Source organism: Felis catus, chromosome A3 (genome assembly GCF_018350175.1).
Source record: "Felis catus isolate Fca126 chromosome A3, F.catus_Fca126_mat1.0, whole genome shotgun sequence".
Lineage (NCBI taxonomy): Eukaryota > Metazoa > Chordata > Mammalia > Carnivora > Felidae > Felis > Felis catus.
Window position 1 is genome coordinate 32,059,072 of NC_058370.1, and position 20,368 is coordinate 32,079,439.

The window sequence follows — 20,368 nt, forward strand, 5'->3', positions numbered from 1 at the left end:
CGTGAACATTCTCACTGGCCTATGATATCATCTGTGGCCCTTTTCAGAGGTCTCTGCGAGGGAGGATTTGCTCGCAGGAACATCAGAACTCCAAAGAAGAGAACCTGCTACCAGTGTCTTGCATGTGTATGACTGTTACTCACTTCACTAGTCATTTCTTTACGTGACCTACGTGAGAACACGTGCCGTAGATCTTATTACCAGCAATTAGCACAAGACAATATGGAGATCACCAGCCAGCCCAGGTGGCTCCTTGCTGAGAGAGAATTTTCATCTGGAGAACAGATGGGGATGGTTTGCTCAAACTACTCCTTTCCAGAGCTGCTGGTAGTATACAAAATAACTGTAGGTGCCACATGGACGAACAATGTTTATCTTCATGGTTATCTATTTTGTTTAATGTGTTAGAAAAATATATAACTACCGCGTTGAATCTGTGCTTTTACAGACAGCGTGTAGGACAAGCCTAATATATTTAAAATTTTAAAGCGAATTAGTGAAAAAGTTAATGCTGTCGACAATATACAGATAATGTCAAAAATTATAAAGGTGGTATACCAGGAAATGACTGAAATTTGGGATATAAGGGGAGAGCGAATCTATTCTACCTTCTGTATCCCCCGTCTCTCTCCGGGAATACTGCAGGAAGCTTCCATCAGGTCAACCCACATCTTCCTTTGCCTCTATTTAGTTTTTATGTTTTTTTTTTTTAATGTTTATTTATTGAGAGAGCGAGAATGAGCAGGGAAGGGGCCCAAAGAGAATCCCAAGCAGGCTCCTCACACAGCGCAGAGCCCAACTCGGGGCTCAATCCCATGAACAGTGAGATCATGACCTTAATAAAAATCAAGAGCTGGTTGCTTAACCAACTGAGCCACCCAGATGCCCTATCCTTTGCCTCTCTTTACCCTGCAGCTGTGTTGCAAACCCTTTTAAAAAGCAAACAGATGTGAATAGCCAGCAAATTAAAGAGAAGGGACTAGCCTTGTCAAATATGGAGACGTTTTTACAGTAACTAAAGCAGCAACAAAACCAAAGTAGACAAATCAAAGAAAAAGCGTTCAGCCCATAGACCTAAACGTATGTGTAAATGGAGTATTTGATGAAGGTAACCTTTCAAATTTGCAAGGGAAGGTGGAGTTTTTAGCAAATGGTTTTAATTTTTTTTTTTAGTTTATTTATTTATTATTTTGAGAAAGAGAGCATGCAAGTTGGGGAGAGGCTGAGAGAGAAGCCCAAGCAGGCTCTGCACTGTCAGTGGGGAGCCGATGCAGGGCTTGAACTCATGAGCCGCGAGATCATGACCTGAGCCGAAGTTGGATGCTAAACTGACTGAGCCACCCAGGTGCCCCTTAGCAAATGGTTTTAGAATAATTGGCTCCCCAACTGGGGGAGGAGAGTAAAAAAAAGGCTAAATTCTTCGCCTCATTCTTGATATCCAAATGAATTTTAGGTGGATTAAAATTTTAAAGTAAGAGGCACCTGTGTGGCTCAGTTGGTTAAGCTTCCAACTCTTGATTTTAGCTCAGGTCATGATTGCACGATTCATGGGTTTGAGCCCTGTATGGGGCTCTACTCTGGCAGTGTGGAGCCTGCTTTGGATTCTCTCTCTCTCTCTCTCTCTCTCTCTCTCTCTCTCTCTCTTTCTCTGCCCCTGAGAGAGAGGGAGAGAGGGTGTGAGCTGGGGAGGGGCAGAGAGAGAGAGAGACAGAGAGCGAGACACAGAATCTCGCTGTGCTGAGCTGCCATCACAGAGCCTGACTCGGGGCTCAAATTTGCAAGCCACGAGATCATGACCTGAGCTGATGTTGGACACTTCACTGACTGAACCACCCAGGTGTCCCCCCAAATTTTTTCAAGGTAAAAAGATAAAAATCATAAAATTCTAGAATAAAAAATGAATGATATAGATACATGCAGCTGCACTAGTAGTGGCTTCAGGCCCAGTGTCTCCCAGCCCTCCATGCAATGACAGATGGTGACTTAGGGCACCCCCCACATCTGCCCAAGGATACCCATGTAGGCATCACATGCCGGGAGGGATCTGGTGGGAGCTTAAACAAAGCCAGAACATAGTAGACCAGAACAGCATTGCAAGGGCTCAGAAAGTTGTCACTGAAACTATAGACTACAAAAGTAAACCTTAAAAACAAAAACAGGGTGGCTGCCTACTAAAATAGAAGATTTATATAAGATTAAGAGTCTCCTAGGATGCCTGGATGGCTCAGTCAGTTAAGTGTCCAACTTCAGCTCAGGTCATAACCTCATGGCTTGTGAGTTCAAACCCTGCATTGGGCTCTGTGCTGACAGCGCAGACCCTGGAGTCTGCTTTGGATTCTGTGTCCCCCTCTCTCTCTGCCCCTCACCCACTCACCTCTGTCTCTCTCTCCTTCAAAAATAAATAAACACTAAAATAAAAAAAAAAAAAAGAAAGGTTAAGGGTCTCCTAACGTAATATGCAAAAGTTCAGAACACAGTAAAAAATCACTTGTCTTACCAAGAACCAGGAAAATCACAATATGAGTGAGACAAGATAGTCAACTGACACCAACAGTGAGGTGAATCAGATGTTGAAACTATCTGGCAGAGATTTTATTTTATTTTTTTCACATTTTTATTTTTTTTGAGAGACAGAGCATGAGCTGGGGAGGGGTAGAGAGAGAGGGAGATATAGAATCTGAAGCAGGCTCCAGGCTCTGAGCTGTCAGCACAGATCCCTACACGGGCCTGGAACCCACAGACTGCAAGATCATGGCCTGGGCTGAAGTCAGACGCTTAGCTGACTGAGCCACGCATTTTAAAATGGTTTCAACCAATAATTATGAAATCCCTTGAACCATATGAAAAACTATAAAACCTCATCAAAGAAATAGAAGTTATAAAAAAGAACCAGGTGGAAATTACAGAACTGAAAGCACAACCACAAAAAACAAACAAAAAAACCCTCACTGGATGGGTTCAGTGGTAGAGTGGAGATAACAAAAGATGGGATCACTGAACTGAGAACAGATCAATCAAATGTACTCAATCTGACAAACATAGAGGAAAGAGACTGGGGGAAGAAAAGGAATCTGTGAAACAGTAATAAAAGATATCGACATGGCTATCATCAGAATCCCAGAAGGAGATGAGCAAGATTGTGGGGCTAAACAAATATTCAAAGAAATAATGGCTGAAAACTTCCATTTGGCAAAAGATGAAAACTACAGATTCAAGGGCTATGTGAACTTGAACTAAGATAAATCTAAAGAAATGCTCATCAAAACAGCATAATTAAACTTCTGGAAACTAACAAAAAAAATCTTAAGAGCAATCAGAGAGAAATGATGCATGCCTTAATTATAGGCAAACACCAATTCAAATAAGAACAGATTTCGCATCTGAAATCATGGAGGACAGAAGGAAATGGTACAACATTTTCAAGGGCTGAAAGGAAAAAAAACTGGCAGCCATATCTTTCCCAAGCTTGTCCTGCTGTAATTTACCATGGAACATTCTACTCAGATGCATCCTTGTCACCTTAAACAAAATGTATAAAAAAACCAAAGGTATCTTCTTTCCCACAGGCTAATAATACTCCTATTTGATGCATGTAATTCATCAATGGCATTAACATTTGCTAAGTCATGCAGGCTTGAAAAAATTTGGATTCATCATGACTTTTACTTCTAAACATTCCACTGTAGCACACAGTGGTTGTTAAGAACTGAGACCTGGGAGCTCCCCTGCCTGGATATGAATCTTGCTTCTACCATTTATTAGCATGTGTCCTTGGGCATGTTACTTGACCTAACTGTGCCTCAGTTTCCTCATCTGTAAAACAGAAATAACAATCATGTCTAATTCAGGATACTCACATGAATTCAGATTTGTTATGGTATTTAGAATAGCACCCAGCAGGTAGCGTTGGTTTTTTGGGGGTGAGGGGTTGCTTAAAAATTGAAATTCCTACATTTGCCTTTTCTTTCTCTTCTCACTGCCATCGCCTGCTCCAAGCTTTCATCTCCTTAAGGACCTCCTTAAAGTTCCTGCTTCCAGCCGTTCCCCACACTGTTGCTACCATATTGGTCTTCGTAAATCTAGTCAACACTGGATCCCATCCCACCTCCCACAGAAACTTCCCAAGACCCTTAATGCCAGCAGGGTGAAGCACAAACCAGGTCCATACTATTCTAACCTAGGTGTTCTGCCCTTTTCTCAGCCCTCAGACCTTATACCCAAGATCCATGGCCTCCAGAATATCCCATCCCTTCTCTAGCCCTGACGGCTCTACCCAACCACTCATTTATACTTTAATCTTACACAGTAGGACCTCCCTGTAGCTATTAACATATATACATCTTCTTTCCCAAAAGAGATGGGAAGTTCCTAAAGGTCAGGGAGCTTCTCTTAGCCGGACTAGACACAGACCAGTCCTGGGTAAATACTGATTATGAAATGAGCTTGTTCTGTAGTCTCCTCTTCTGTTCAGCCTCCTGGTAGAGCCAGCTTGACAACTCTTTCCCTTTCCTGCAACTGAAACCATATAATCTGAAACCAGGAGTAAAGGACAGGGAATAGGAGGTGGCTTTATCCCTTTTGGGAAACATCATGGCTGGAGAGAGAGTCCAGTTGTAGGCATCAGAGGCAACAATGCTGTCATTAACAAGAAACTCCTCCAGGAGTTCGAACTCCTCCAGGCCTCATTTCCATCTGCAAAATGAGGACATTAGCAAAGCTCCAAGTCCCTCTCAGGCTCAAACATTCTGTGACAAATCTCCACAAGGGTGGATTCGGGACACTGATTTTCAAATTGATTGAGCTGTATGGCATGACTGCATGGAGAGTTAAACTGTTTTTCATAGCAATTTATTTCCTGAGTTTAGCCTATCAGCCAGTATTTATTAAGCACCATTTACTCAACATTTACCCTGTGTTGAATCCTGTGGAGACACAGAGTGGTATCTCACAGGAACCTTGGCTTCAAGGAGTTTATAATATAATCAGAATTTATTATATAATAAAAGCTCACCAAGCTCATGATCTAGCAAATTGCTTTGTTTGTTTACCCACGACTTCTTCTGTAAAATAAAGTTTGACCTGAATCATTACATATAATCCCTATGCAGACTATGTATTCTGTGGGTCATTTCCGTATTATTTTATTTGAAACACATACATATTGTATAGGTACTATATACGCTTAGATATAAGTATATGAGATGTATTGAAAATGTACATATTTAAAATATCTTCCTTGGCTAGATTTTTAAAAACTTTTTATTAAACCAAATGATACAGATTTTCAAACTTTCACAAAAGTAGAGAGAATTGTGCTATGTGCCCATCACCTAGCTTCAACAGCCATTAGCTTTCTGCCATTCTTTTTCATCACTCTCCTCCACCTGCTTTTTGTGTGTGTGCTAAAGCATTGCAGAAGCTATCAATGGCGAAGGACTTTTTGCTTAATTTCCAGTCTCTCATGGACCACTCAAGCACACAGCTTGTGCTCATGCACACGCAGCTCACCATGCAAGTTCAACAATACCCAGACTGGGCTCTTCCCAGGCCAATGAGACACTAATCACTGCTTGGATGGCTATGACAACACAAAGCATCGTAACAGTTTCTAAATACATAGTGTCAATGTCTGCACTTATCAGGGACCAATAGCACACAATTTGCAAATTGGCATTGATCCACAGACCACAACTTGAGTAGTACTACACTAGAGTGTTTTTGCTTTTAATTTTTATTTTAAGGAGAGAGAGAGTGTGCACAAGTGGGGGAGAGGGGCAGAGGGAAAGAGAGAAAGAATCCCAAGCAGTCTCCATGCTCAGCTCAATGCACAGCTCCATCCTATGACCCGGAGACCGTGACCTAAGCCGAAATCAAGAATCAGCCATGCAACTGACTGAACCACCCAGGTGCCCCTACGCTACAGTATTTTAAAGCAAATCCAGGGCATTCTTTTATTTCACCTGTGAATTGAACATCTGTCACTAATGGATAAGGACTCAACAAAACAAAACAAAGCATCACATGACCATTAATATTAAGTCCATGTTCAATGTTTCCCAACTTTCTCAAAAATGCCTTCTTACAGCATTTGAATCTGGGTTAAAACAAGGATCTACGATTGCATTTGTATCTTTTTTTATAATTTAATTTTTTAAAGTTTATTCCTTTTGAGAAGGGGGGAGGGGCAGAGAGAGAGGGAGAGAAAAAGGATTCCATGAATCATGAAATCATGAGCTGAAATCAAGAATCAGACGCTTAACCAACTGAGCCACCCAGACACCCCGCATTTGTATCTCTTAAACCTCTTTCAATCTACACTACCTCCCTCTCTCATAAAAACTATTTGGAACTACCATCCAAATAAATTGGTTTATCATTAAATGCAAAAGTTTTCCTGACCCGTAATGTTTCAAATGGATTTTTTCCTGCATTTGTTATAGTGTGAAAGGGCTTCAAAACAAATGAACTCTACTCTCCCCCTAAAAATCCATAATCTATGCTATGGATTGTTATGACCACCTTTCCCACGCCCCAGACTTGTTTTCATGGCTACAAAATTATTTAGATTACTGCATACACAAAAGTGTCAATCACTCTGTCTTCCCTCTGATTTTCTTCGTCCCCAGTGGGAGACACTTGTGAACAGTGTTAAGTGAACCATGGATTTTCTTTGCCTTGACGTGCCCAAAGCAGTGTTTACCAGAAACATTCACCTCTCTGGGGACCTGTGCATACAGGATAGTGGCTTGAGATACTCTTTGATTATTTGATTTGGACCAGATCTATCTGTGGGTTTCAGAGTGACATCTTTTTCCAGACACACTTTCCCTGTCGCTAAGGATGCAGAAACTCAAGTAGCTTTGGTTCTTTACTGGTCAACACTTCACTTAGAATCATAGACTTTGAGGGGTGCCTGGGTGGCTCAGTCAGTTAAGTGTCTGACTGGCTTGGGTCATGATCTCACAGTTATGAGTTTGAGCCCCACGTCAGGCTCTGTGCTGACAGCTCAGAGCCTGAAGCCCACTACAGATTCTGTCTCCCTCTCTCTGTGCCCCTCCCCGCTCACACTCTGTCCTTCTCTCTCAAAAATAAACATTAAAAAAATTTTTTAAAAATCATAGACTTTGAACAGCAAAGGAAACCCAGCAATCATGTAGTCAAGCCCTTTGCAGGGAAGGAGATAAAGACCACTTTATCTAGTTATCTAGATATCTAAATGCCCCCTGGACAAGAGCCCAGGTCTCTGACCTCCAGGGGTGACTCTGTATACTAGGAGATATCACTTTCTGTGCAGTTAGAGTTCTGGATTGCACACGACAAAAGTGGACACTAGCTGCATTTAGTAGAAGGTTGGCTAATGGGTGGCAAACAGAATTGACCAGAAGTCTGGATAATCAGGTTTTGAAAACGGGCAGCATCTGAGGGAGGATGGGCAGCAGGAACACAGCTGAGGTCATACTTCGGGGACAGACTGGATGGAATGTTCCTAAGTCTGGCCCTACTGCCACTCTGGCTGTTGGACACGACTGCAGCTGTGGCCAGGAGCCTAGGTGCCACTGCTGCACTAAATTCTGCACTGTGCCCGCGTCTAAATTAAGCCCTGGGTCGGAACATCTGATTTGCTGAGGCTGGGTCATGTGACTGTCCTCTAGCAGTCAGGGATCAGGGAAAGGGCCATCAGGTGTGGCTCCCTTGTATAGTAGGGGGTGAATCCTGCTTCTCACCATTTGCCACATCATAGAGGAAAGGAATTAGGATGCTAAGCATTCTCTGAAAACAGCAAATGGCCCACCCATCTCCCCATGTGGACTTCTGTTAGTATATAGACATAGACAACAGTAGTTATTTTATTTCAACAAAATATGGAGAAATTTCCTACCCTCCAAAATGGATTACATTGTCAGAGAAACAATGTGCACTTTTCTAAGCACCGAGTTTGTAAAGGCTTTAACCTCACTGAAGAGGTAAGTTAACAGTTTCTTCTGTGCCTTGGTGTTTCAGTGATTGTCTCTTGGCCTAATCTCTGGGGGGAAGCCAAAAACCAATCTGTCCACTCAACTTTCACTCAGATGCTTAGTGTAATCACAGTGGCTTCTAGGGGCATTAAAACTTCTCCGAGTTCCATTAGTGACTGGACTTGCACTTGAAAGTATCCCATGCTGCTACGTATCAGACTGGGGCAAAGATGGACTGGGACATAGGAGATTTGTTCAGGCAACAGCCAGGATTCTGCCTCTGTTCCCTCAGTATTTCTAACAGCTTTCAAATTCCATAATGGGAAGCAGTGGTGTGTGGTTAAGTAATATGAAGCCAGAGCTGACACTGTGACAGCTGTTCCCAAAGGCACAGGATTTCTTTGTTACTAGGAAAAGATGCCCTTGAGTTTTCTGGGCTGAGGTAAGAGTGTTTGGCAGGCCCTATCTTCTCTGCTTTCTGATTGCCTTGACGGATTACAAGATGGAAAATAATGAGCCAGAGGGACCTTCAGAGCATTTGTCCACTGCCTATGTGGCTTAGTTTTAGATCCCCTCAGAAACAGATTCTGGGGCACAAATTCAAGTGCAAGTAGTTTATTTGAGTGGGGGAGTGGGGAACTGAGATGGGAGAAAAGCAAGCCAATAGGTGGTACATTATCAAGCAAGTTGCTACTGTGCACAACTGGAACTCAATCCTACCGCAGAACTCAGGGGGCCAGGGCAGAATGCAAGCCTCAATTATCCTGCACCAGAAGAGAGAGAGAGTGTGGGGGTCTGTAAGCACCAGTTCCCATCAGTCTTTGGTAAAAGGCAGCAACCAGGAAGGCATTAAATCTCCAGCATGTCTGGCCTGCTGTGTGTATGGGCAGAGCAGACCCTGGCCACCTAACAGAGCCCTCCGGTAAAGAGGGCAGATTCTGGCCGTTGGAAGTCAGGCTGGTATACATGCAATGTCAAAGCCCAAAGAGATAGGGCCAGGGCATCTACAGCATCTGCTACTCTGTGTTCTCTCATCCTCCAGACTTGTGGGCCAACTTTCTGTTCCCCACCCATTCAAAGCCCAAAGTAAACTCCCCCAGAATCAAACAGGGGATGCACTTCCTCTGCCACCCCAAACCAAATTTCTAATTGGTACAGATTACTTATTTCACCATTTGCTATTTGGTAGCTCTCCACACATGTCACAGGGTCATTCTGCATCTAGTCCTCTTTAACCCTGCCTGGTAACGTGTTAGCAGCTCACACTGACCATGGTCCTGCAACCACTGAACAAACTTCACAGACTGACCCTTCCATTCAGTGAACATCTTCTTGGATACTTGGAATCACGGCAGTCCACAGCCAATGTACTTTATGTAGGTTATCATCAGCTTTGATGTTTTGGAGAGATTTACAATTTGCTAAACATAATGAGTTTGGGGTGTATAAAGAACTGTGATTCTAGGGGTGCCTGGGTGGCTCAGTCGGCTAAGCATCCGACTTCGGCTCAGGTCATGATCTCACAGTTTGTGAGTTTGAGCCCCGCATCGGGCTCTATGCTGACAGCTCAGAGCCTGGAGCCTGCTTCAAATTCTGTGTCTCCCTCTCTCTCTGCTCCTCCCTGCTCACGCTCAGTCTCTCTCTCCTTCAAAAATAAATAAAAACATTTTTTAACAAAATTAAAAAAAAAAGAACTGTGATTCTAAAGAATATATGTTGCTTGTTTCTAGGGAAAGAGGTCAGGTTCCTCAGGACTATGAATAGCACTTGCTTCAACTGTGGTTCAGCCAGCTGTGAGCTGGCAACTTGGAAATGTCTGTGAGAAAGGCAAAGACGTCAGGAAAGCAGAAACATTTACTCACTTGTTGTCTGGTGTATGAACATCCTACTGTGGTTTACTGAATGAGTTGTAAGACCATCTGAGACTTGTCATGTGATCTTGTACTAATGAAGCTACCTATATCTTGAAGTAACGGCTTTCTGGTTTTCGTCATTTTTTTTTTCTTTTTTCAATCTGAGTATCAGTCTTTAGTAGAGAATGAGAGATCTCAGAATCAGCTGGCTCTATTGAAAGGACCTTAAAAGATCACGAGGCAGTTTCTCTGCCTTCAGGCAACATCACACTTAAACCATTCCTGACAGGATGCTGCTTCTGTGTGGTCTGAAAACTCTCTTGAAAGAAAAGTGGGAGAAATGCCACAGCCTGCCTGTTCTCAATGTCTCTCCTTAATAAACTCTGGGCTTATCTTTGTTTGAACTTTTGCTTCAAGTTTTTAACAAATGTCATGATGATCTCCTAAATCCTACAAAGAGATATTCTGCAAAACATCCCAGTGACCTATGAGCATCCTAGGCTAGATGACAGTATATAATTATAGGAAGTCAAAAGTGGTATTTGGGGGAAATTTAGTCTTCTAGAGAATCAGTGAAAAACATGTAGGATTTGCTTTGAAATGCATCAACAAATAAGATGGAATGATGGATGGATAGATGGACAGACACAAGACACAAGACATAGTAGAGCAAATGTATGGTAAATGTTATATGTATAGTAAAGTAAATGTTAATGGTATAGTAAATGTTAATGGTAAAGTCTAAGCAGTGGGTATAAAGGTCTTATTTGTAAATTTTTATCAAGTCTGTATGTTTGAAATTTTTCACAACAAAATGTTAGGAAAATATATGCAGGATATGTTTTGAGTATTTAAGTGTCTACCCACGTAGTTTTATTTATAACTGGAGATTTAAATAACCACAAACTTTCCTGAAGACAATCTGTTTTCACAATTGAAAATATACTTGAATATAAGAGATAACTTCATTGGCTCCTAAGGGTTAGAACTAATGAAACAATCAACAGATCGTTAATGAGTACCTCCAAATTACTCTGGGAGATATGAATATATAGATATGATTCCCATCTTCAAAATTTTAAATTCATGTTGGGAACATTCTTTTTATATTGATCTATCTAGATATGTATCTCATATACCTAAACTCTTCATTATACCTAATCTATGTCATCTGCATCATCAACACCAGCATTTTTCTGCCCAGATCATAAAATTTACATTTAGACCATCAACATTAGCTATATCAAATATGTCATCCACACCTATGTTTAGACCAATAGCATTTATATCTCCTCTTACATCATCTCCTCTGTCTGTGTTTACATATTCTTTACCAACATCTATGTTTGTGTCTATATTACCTACAGTTACACTTTCTTGTTCATCGTCTACATCATCTACATCTATGCTCACATCCACATCAATGTCTACCTCGATTTACATCTACATTGTCTAAATTGGTGGTTCTCAACCAGAGCCGCTTTGTACCCAGGGGACATTTGGCAACATCCAGAAACATTTTTGATTGTCACAACTCTGGGCGGGAAAGGCGTGCCCCTGGAATCTAGTGAGTAGAGGCCAGAGATGCTGCTAATCATCCTATGATGCACAAGACAGTCCCTGAAAATAAAGAATTATTCAGCCCCAAATGACAATAGTGCTGAGGCTGAGAAACCCTAATCCACATTATCCACATCAACTACATCCATGTTTACAGCTATGCCAATCACATCTACATCTATATTGACATCTACTCTATGTACATCTATGTTTATATTGACATCAGCTACATCTGCATTTACATCTGTGTCACAGCTACATCACATCACAGCATCTGCAATATCTACATCAACATCACCTACTTGAACATATACAACATCTACATCTATGTGACGTACATCTTTTACTTCTACACCTACCTGTATATCTAACTAGCAGCTCAGAGCTTATTCGTTACATCAGAATGAGAATTTTAATTCTCCTCTCCTCTGGCCACATACAAAAATGTGAGTGGAACAGAAGTCGACCATTACTGATCACACTCCTTAAAGTATAAGAGGCATGAGCTCTTTACTGGCTTTGTCCTGGCTTCAAAGGACAACTTTGATTTCTGCTAGTAGAAGTCAAAGAGGCTTCCATTTTGAGTTGGACTGAAATGAGAAGTTAAGCTTGTGCCTGATGAATTTCATCCATGCCCTCTCTTTGCTTGCCAGTCTCCAGAATCAGAGGTTCATCTGGTACAGACACCATTGTCTATAACAGGGTGATACAGAATAACTTATTTTCAAAAGAGCAATCAGTGCTGATAACTTGACATGGTTTGATCACATCTGGTTCAACCTGAACTGATCTTGGCCGGAAAACAAGCAGTTGGGACAAGGGAAACGGCTGATGCTATGTGGTTGAGTGCTTTACCTACAGCTAAATAGTTAAAAGACCTCGGATTCTGGACCAAACTACCAAACTGCACCTCAGGTTGCCACATTCATTTAAGCCTCCTTAGGCATATAAGTGGACTTGTCAGCCAAGACAAAAGTGAAATGATGTTTCTAGGTGAAATTGAGAACATGGGGGATAAGACAAACAACAGCAAATCCCTGTGGCTTCTTTAGCCTGTGACATTTACCAAATAACTTTGCTTCCCTGCAAACCTCTACCTCTTGGAGACCATTATTTTTCCTCCGGGAGTAAGATTGGCCCTGGGCAGAATTTCAAAACAGACTCTCTCCACCGTTTAAAATCCTCAACATTGTAGTGTTTCTAAATTCTCAAAAACATATGAATCTTGGGGACTTGGAATTAAAAAATCCAAAATTCCTTACTCATTATTATGGATTTATTAAAAAAAAAATATATATATATATATATTAAAGTAAACTCTATGCCCAACGTGGGGTTTGATCTCATGACCCCAAGGTCAAGAGTCACATACTCTACTGACTTAGCTAGCCAGGTACTCCTATTTATTAAACTATTTTTAATAAATGAGAAATACACAGCTTATATATGTAAAAAAAATTGTAGCCCATAGCAAATATCCAAACATTATAAAATGCCAGTGAACATAATTGAGTAGTTCTTAAATAATCTAACATTTGAATGTAATCCAGCAATATAGACATCATCACCCAAAAATCACAATTCAAAATCACTAATTTATGGGCTTACTTTGCTTTCAAAAGTTGTTATTTCTTAGGATCTGTATAAAGTATACCATAATAAGTATAAAGGTATTGATATTTATTTTGTTTGCAAGAGTGTCTCTCAGTTAGCAGATAGGACCAGGAACACACGCTTATAATACAGTAACAGCTACACACAGGCAGACCCATCAAACTGTGACTTCTCTGTGACATTCTCCAAAAATGTTTACATTAACCTTCAACTCCTGGGCTCTGTTGGCTCCTGGTCTTTCAGTGGATCCCTTTAGACCAGTCATATCTCTCTGCTCATTGTTAAGTTTTAATTCATACAGGAGAATTGTAATACCTTCTCCTGTTTTCCCAATTTCTGTTTGGAAAGTATATAAATTTTCTAAGAAACGCTGGGAAGGAATTCCCTCATGGAAACATTACTTAGCAGCTCCTCAGTGGGTACTACCTCTTGTACCCTCTGACTGCCCAAAGCCCCTTTCTACCCGATCCCACTAAACCTGCCCTTTCTCCTATATCATTTAAGCTTCAAAGATACACACTCCCCACCAGCAAAACTTCAATTCTCTCTGGGTTGGTGTTAGGCTTCAGGAGGGAAGCAATCTGATTGAATGATTTCATCCTGGGATGTGAAGAACTGACATATCTCCCATGGGGGTTAGAAGCACAATCAAGAGAATGGAAAACTTTCTGCAAGTGTGGGAAAAATAGTACAAGGCATTCTTTCCAAGGATCACAGAAGCAAATGCTTCCAAGGGACACAGAGGTGATAAACTGTGGGAACTGGGCTAAGAATTAAACCAGAAGTGGTGGAGACTGGGAGTGGCCAAACAGGAGAGTGCAAGCCTCAATTAAAAGTATTTGAATTCAGGGGCGCCTGGGTGGCGCAGTCGGTTAAGCGTCCGACTTCAGCCAGGTCGTGATCTCGCGGTCTGTGAGTTCGAGCCCCACGTCGGGCTCTGGGCTAATGGCTCAGAGCCTGGAGCCTGTTTCCGACTCTGTGTCTCCCTCTCTCTCTGCCCCTCGCCCGTTCATGCTCTGTCTCTCTCTGTCCCAAAAATAAAAATAAACGCTGAAAAAAAAAAAAAAAGTATTTGAATTCAGGGAAGCCTGGGTGGCTCAGTCAGGTAAGTGGTTAAGCGTCTGACTTTGGCTCAGGTCATGATCTCACGGTTTGCGAGTTAGAGCCCCGAGTCAGGCTCTGTGCTGCCAGCTCAGAGCCTGGAGCCTGCTTTGGATTCTGTCTCCCTTTCTTCCTGCCCTTCCCCCAACTCTCATTCTGTCGCTCTCCCTCTCAAAAATAAATAAACATTAAAAAAAAAATAACGAAAATAAAAGTATTCAAATTCAAATATTTAAAACAACCAACTGGTATAAGTCAAACCATCCACTGAGGCCCAGGCTCTGCCAGTTTGGGATCTCTGCACTGAATGCTTCAGTGGGGCCTAGTGTTCCTGGGGTAGGTGCACCCTGCATTTACAGTCACACCTCAAAAGACTGAGGACAGTATTTTCCCAAAGGCTAGAATGCAGAGTCAGTGAAATACAGGCATAGCCTTTTACTAAGTATGGACCTAATGGAAATCAATTCCAGTTGCTAGGCTGACTTCAGCTCTCAACAATTAAAGTCACAGATTAAAAGATCCTAATCAAGCAAGCTCTGTGCTGTCAGCACAGTGCCTGATGTGGTTCTCAATCTCACAATTGTGAGATCATGACCTGAGGTGAAATCAAGAGTCTTATGCTTAACCCAGCCACCCAGGTGCCCCTCTCCCAACTTGCAAACTCTCTCTCTCTCTCTCTCTCAAAATAAATAAATAAACATTAAATATAAATCAATAAAAGATCCTAACCAACCACAATTTAGAAGCAATAATAATTTTCAAAAACCAAGTAGGCAAAATGACATTTTTAATCTTAGACTTTTAATAAATTGAATAATCATATGAGAATATTATATCTCATATGAAGTCTGTGTTTTTGTAAACAAGGCAATGTATAGAACCCATTATATTCTCCACCATTCAACTATTGCACTTATGTTAGTAAGTTCCCTTTTATTAGATAACTGGTTGACTATCAATATACAAGTTCAAACACAATCCTAGTATTATATAACCTAGAAACATTTTTACATGAATCTACTTGAGGTGGGGGGAGGGGGACTCATTGGTAATATAACTGCAATTGTTCAATGTGATCTTCCCTTAAAACGCTGGTGGAATTATTTTTTTTAAGTTCATTTATTTATTTTTGAGAGAGAGAGAGAGAGAGAGTGGGGGAAGGGCAGAAAGAGAGGGAGAGAGAGAATCCCAAGCAGTCTCTGCGCTGTCAGCACAGAGCCTGACATAGGGCTCAAACCCACAAACTGTGAAATCATGACCTGAGCCAAAACCAAGAGTCTGACACTTAACTGACTGAGCCACCCAGGTACCCCTGGATTTATTTTTATTTTTAAACCAAAGCTTGTCTAAAGCGTACAAATGTGTAGAATGTTATGTGACTATTGACTGTTTTTCTAGTAGCTAGATCTTTATTTCTTTAAGTTCAAACCATGATGCCAGATAAAGGGCACGATTTGGGGGGAGAAAAGATTCTAACCAATGTAAATGTCAGCTACTTGGATCTCTTCTGACTGTGATGGTGGTTTCCTTCCACATAAAGGGTCTCAGTTCTCTTATAGCATTTTTCTTAGCCTGTCTGTATTTAAAATTCCATTTTAAAAATGACATCTGGGTCTTTCTACCAGATCAATACTTTTTGCAGTGCAAAAGGGTTGAACTCTACTTGGATCCTAAAATCTCCTTGCCCTGCTTCCTTGATGTAGATAATGAGGATTTTAATATCTTATCCCTGTCTCCATCATTTATGATTGTTGAGATGGTTCTTGTCCACTTGGGAGAGAACATGAAGGTGAGCATTAAAAGCTCGACAAGCTTGTTTTTTGGGGTTTGTTTTGTTTTGTTTTGTTTTGTTTTTGAGAGAGAGAGCAAACATGAGAGGGTGAGAGGGGCAGAGAGAGAGGGAGAAAGAGAGAATCTTAAGCAGGCTCCATGCCGAACACAGAGCCCAACACGGGGCTCCATATCACAACTGTGAGATCATGACCTGAGCTGAAATCAAGAATTGGTTGCTTAACTGGCTGAACCATTCAGGTGCCCCAGACAAGCTTGCTTTTTAAGTCTAAGTTCTGTTATTAATTGCTGTGTACTCTTGTGCAATAACTTGACTTCTCTGAATTTTGATGTTCTTATCTTCAAAATGAGGATAATGAACCCTACCTCATAGGATTATTTTAAGGATTAACAGAAATGATGCTGACCGTAGGAATGGAGGAAGCATATAAAACCCTCAATAAATGAATGGCAACAGTTCTTACTTTTCCTCTCCTTCAGATATCTCGTGCACATCCCACCTCATTCTCTTTGTTCATGTAGTTCTGTATTAGTTTCCCAATATGGTAACCTGGTTCCTAATATGGTAACAAATTACCATAACATTAGTGGCTTAAGACAACAGGCATTTATTGTCTCACAGTCCTGGAACTAGGAGTCCAAAATCAAGGTGTCAGTAGGGCCATGCTCCCTCTGAATCCTGTAGGGAAGACTCTTTCCTTGCCTCTTCCTACTTTCCAGTGGTTTACAGCAATCTTTGGCACTCCTTAAGTTGTATCTGCACCACTTCTGTGTCTCTCCTCACATGCCTTCTTCCCAGGTCTTTTCTCTCCATACCCAAATCTCCCCTCCTATCTCTTGTAAAGAAACCAGTCACTGGATTTCAGGCACACCTGAATTCAGTATGACCTCACTGTAACTGAACTAACTACATCTGCAAACACCCTATTTCCAAAATAAAGTTAAATTCTGAGGTTCCATGTGGAGATGAATGGGGTGGGGACATTATTTCACCCAGTACATTCACTTTGGCACATCCAAATCTCATCCTCTGTGAAGGCCTAGCTCATTTACCATCACCACAGTCCTTGACTGTGACAGCTGCTACAGCCATCCCATCATATGAAATCTAGGATCATGTCTGCTCTGTGCCTGCTGGTATGTTCCTGGGTGTTTAGCAACCACCTCTCTTGGGGAAGGGAAGATCTTATATACAGAGGGAGAGAGAGACCAGATATATATAGAAATCATATATACATATGGTTTCTGTGCTGTAATATGCCCACCATGGCTGAGTTCAAGCTGCCAATGTAATGTCAGCCAACTCTCTTGAAATTCCTGAAAATTTAACAATCACCTCTCATGAACCGAACAAGCTAGCTCCAGCATGAGTGGCACAGTGTCTTGTAACTGCTGTTTTGTCTTTAAAGTTATTCATCATCCTATGAAATAATAAGCTTCTCTGGCATATGTTTACTTAAAAGCCAGCTTAAAATCAGCTCCAGTGGAAGCCTTGGGGCCCCCCTGCCAATTGTTGGAATTCTTTATTGGCCCTACTTTATATTTCCTCTAAGGAAGCACTCAGAACTCTGTATTATAATTATTTATTTGCACCTCTGAACTCCTGAGTTAGGACAAACCTCCTGATAGGCTCGTTGGGGGAAGTTATGGTTTGTCCTAACTGTCCGTGAGCCCCAGCAACTCACACAATGTTAGACTCAGCAGTTGCTCAATGGTCAAATTGAGGGAAAGGGTCGGGGCCTATATCTTGTTTCATCTTTCTCAGTGCTATGCTCACAGCAGGCACTGAGTGTATCCTTCCCAGAACTAAACAATGTCATTTTAGTGTCCCCAAAAGCAGACCACCTACTCTCCTGTTGGTTGAATGTCCTCCCTAGCAATGGTTCCATATCTGGTTATGCATCATTCATTCATTCATTCAACAATATGCACTGAACAGCCACTATATGCAGGTATTATTCTGGGTACCAGGAATAGAGTATAAAAGGAAACAGGCCAAGCCCTTGCCATGTTAACACAGTAAACGCAAAGGACCTGAGGAAGAAGGATGCTTGGCATGTTTTAAGAACAGCACAGAAACTAGCATGGCTGGAGCAGAGTGCATGGGGGTGCATGGCAGGAGAAGTGAGAGACGTAAAGGGAGCCAAATCACAAAAGGCTGGTGGCCAGTGTAAGATTCTGGCTTTGTGCATGAGATGAGAGACCTTGGGGCATTTTGAACAGAGATACGACATGACCTGAATAGACATTTTAGTCTCACTGTCTGGCTGCAGTATGGAGAATGGACTATTGAGACAGGGGAGAAGCAGGGAGACCAGTGAGGAGGCCATTCATTTATCTAGCTGAGAGAAGATGGTGATTTGCAGCAGTGGTGGTACGAGTTAGAGTTGGAAATCAGCAGTTAGATTCTGGACATATTTTAAAGTCTGAGTCTTCAGGATTTTCCAAAAGATCAGCTGTTGGATGTAAGAGAAAAGAGGAGTTAAGGGTGATGTTCAGGCTTGTGGCTGAGCACCTGCAAGTATAGAGACATCCTTTACTGGGATGAGGTCCCAAACTCTTATCATACATTAGATAATCTTGGGTTATAGTAGAGGTGGCTCAGGAAGGTCAGAGATGAATCAGAAACAAGACCAGTCACAAGAAGTCAGACTCCAGATTGGGCTCTACCAGCAAGAAATGTGGCCTGATGCTGAACTCTGTGCTTCTCTTTTAATAGGGGAAAAGGAAGGTCCAAAGACTCAGGCAACGTTGAGCCCATAGGCACAGGGTAAAGTGTGTTAGCTATGCTCAAGGTTGAGCATAGGGTAAAGCGTGTTACTTGTAGACTGAGAGCAACAGGCAGTCAAAAGACACTTCAAGATCAACACCTCCTTACCTCACTAAGGTTGGGCCAGATGCTGTCAAGGTCTGAGATTAAAAAAAAAAAAAAAAAAGACTTGCACCCTCCTTCCAGGAGTTCTGGAAAGTCTTCCAAACCACCAGTGTTCACATAAATGTTCACTTCAGCAGCAGCCCCTGATCCCAAGAATGTTATCATGGGAGCTATTTTTTTTTTATGGTCAGTAAGAGCAGAGTTGGTCCACTGAGTGGGCCTTGATTCACAGGTAATGTATGAGCTGAGGGATCCCAAGAAGGTTCTTAACTGAAGTGGGTTTCTGGGGAACCTCTGCACTGTGGTGAAATTCCACTCAGACTTCCTCCTCTTGGATGTCTTCAGGGATGAGTTGTTCTTCTTTTCTTTTCTTTTCTTTTCTTTTCTTTTCTTTTCTTTTCTTTTCTTTTCTTTTCTTTTCTTTTCTTCTTTTCTCTTTTCTTTTCTTTTCTTTTCTTTTCTTTTCTTTTTTAAAGTAGGCTTCATGCTCAGCACAGAGCCCCACACAAGGTCTGAACTCATGACCCTGAAATCAAGACCTGAGCTAAGATCAAGGATTGGATGCTTAACCAACTGAGCCACCCAGGCGCCCGAGGGCGAATTGTTCTGAAATGTCCCCAGGGGTAATACTGGTTTGGAGTCTCCCAGCATTCATTAGCACTTTGTAATAGAATATTTTGTACAAATTACCTCTTCAATTTTAAATCTGGTATGGTGGGATGTTAATCATGTACTGGAAAGACAGACAAAAGATGGAAGCTGAGCCATGTGAATGCTTACTTACTCTAGAGCAGAATGACAAGAAGACAGAACATGGTGCCTGAATCAGTTCCCCCTTGCCACCCAAAGTTCTTTTGTTTTTTCTCTTTAATCTGGAGGGATAAGGAGAAATGGAAAAGGGGTATGGAAAGGAGAGGACTGGGGGCCATTGACTGACTTGGCATTTTGATGCCTGCTCTGAGGCTTGAGTTACCTCCAATGTGCCCTTTTCCCCCACATGAGGAAGTAGCAGCATCCAAGAATGCCACCATGTGGGTTTACCTAGAGCAGGGGTAGGAACTTGTGCATATGATACTCTGCCTCTTACATATTCTTCCTGGGTTTTTTCTCCCTCCACATCCCCACTGTCAAAACAGTGTCCAGAGTATCATAATAAGACAATGAATTATTATGCAAACAAACCATTGCTCTAGATTTTGAAGAACGTTGTCTATCCATTTCATGAAGTCCTTGGGTGAATTCATGAGTTGAAGGATTCAGGTTCACTTTTCAGTGACTAAACCATCTCCCCTGAGGCAACTCCTGTGCTGCTCTGACCTTTCTCCAACATTTTCTTAGGCTATAGATTCAGTGAGGTCTTTTGGATGCCCTTTTACTTCCTCTTCCATCTCCAGGCCAAGAACTGGCCCATGGTCCAGGAGATGCAGGTCCAATGAACTGAGGCTTCTGCTTTAGTGTGCAGGACTTAGGGTACTACTCTGTCCCTCAGGTCATATTCCAGCAAAAGTTCTTTCTCTTTTCCTAAATTAGCTATAAAGTCTGCTTCACTATACTTCTAGGGGGAAAAGACCAAATCCCGTAAATGTTCCAATGCTTATTTTCATACCTGATAGGATAAT

General features: G+C 41.7%; 1 protein-coding gene across 1 annotated transcript in view; it reads left to right on the top strand.

The window, feature by feature from the left end:
• The first annotated feature begins 7,943 nt into the window (after positions 1–7,943).
• The window catches only part of CHGB (chromogranin B), a 32,207-nt gene continuing 19,782 nt past the window's right edge, over positions 7,944–20,368 (top strand). Inside the window, exon 1 of the mRNA XM_045053855.1 lies at positions 7,944–7,964. The gene's annotated coding sequence lies outside the window, so the exon portion shown is untranslated. The remainder of the gene's footprint in view (positions 7,965–20,368) is intronic.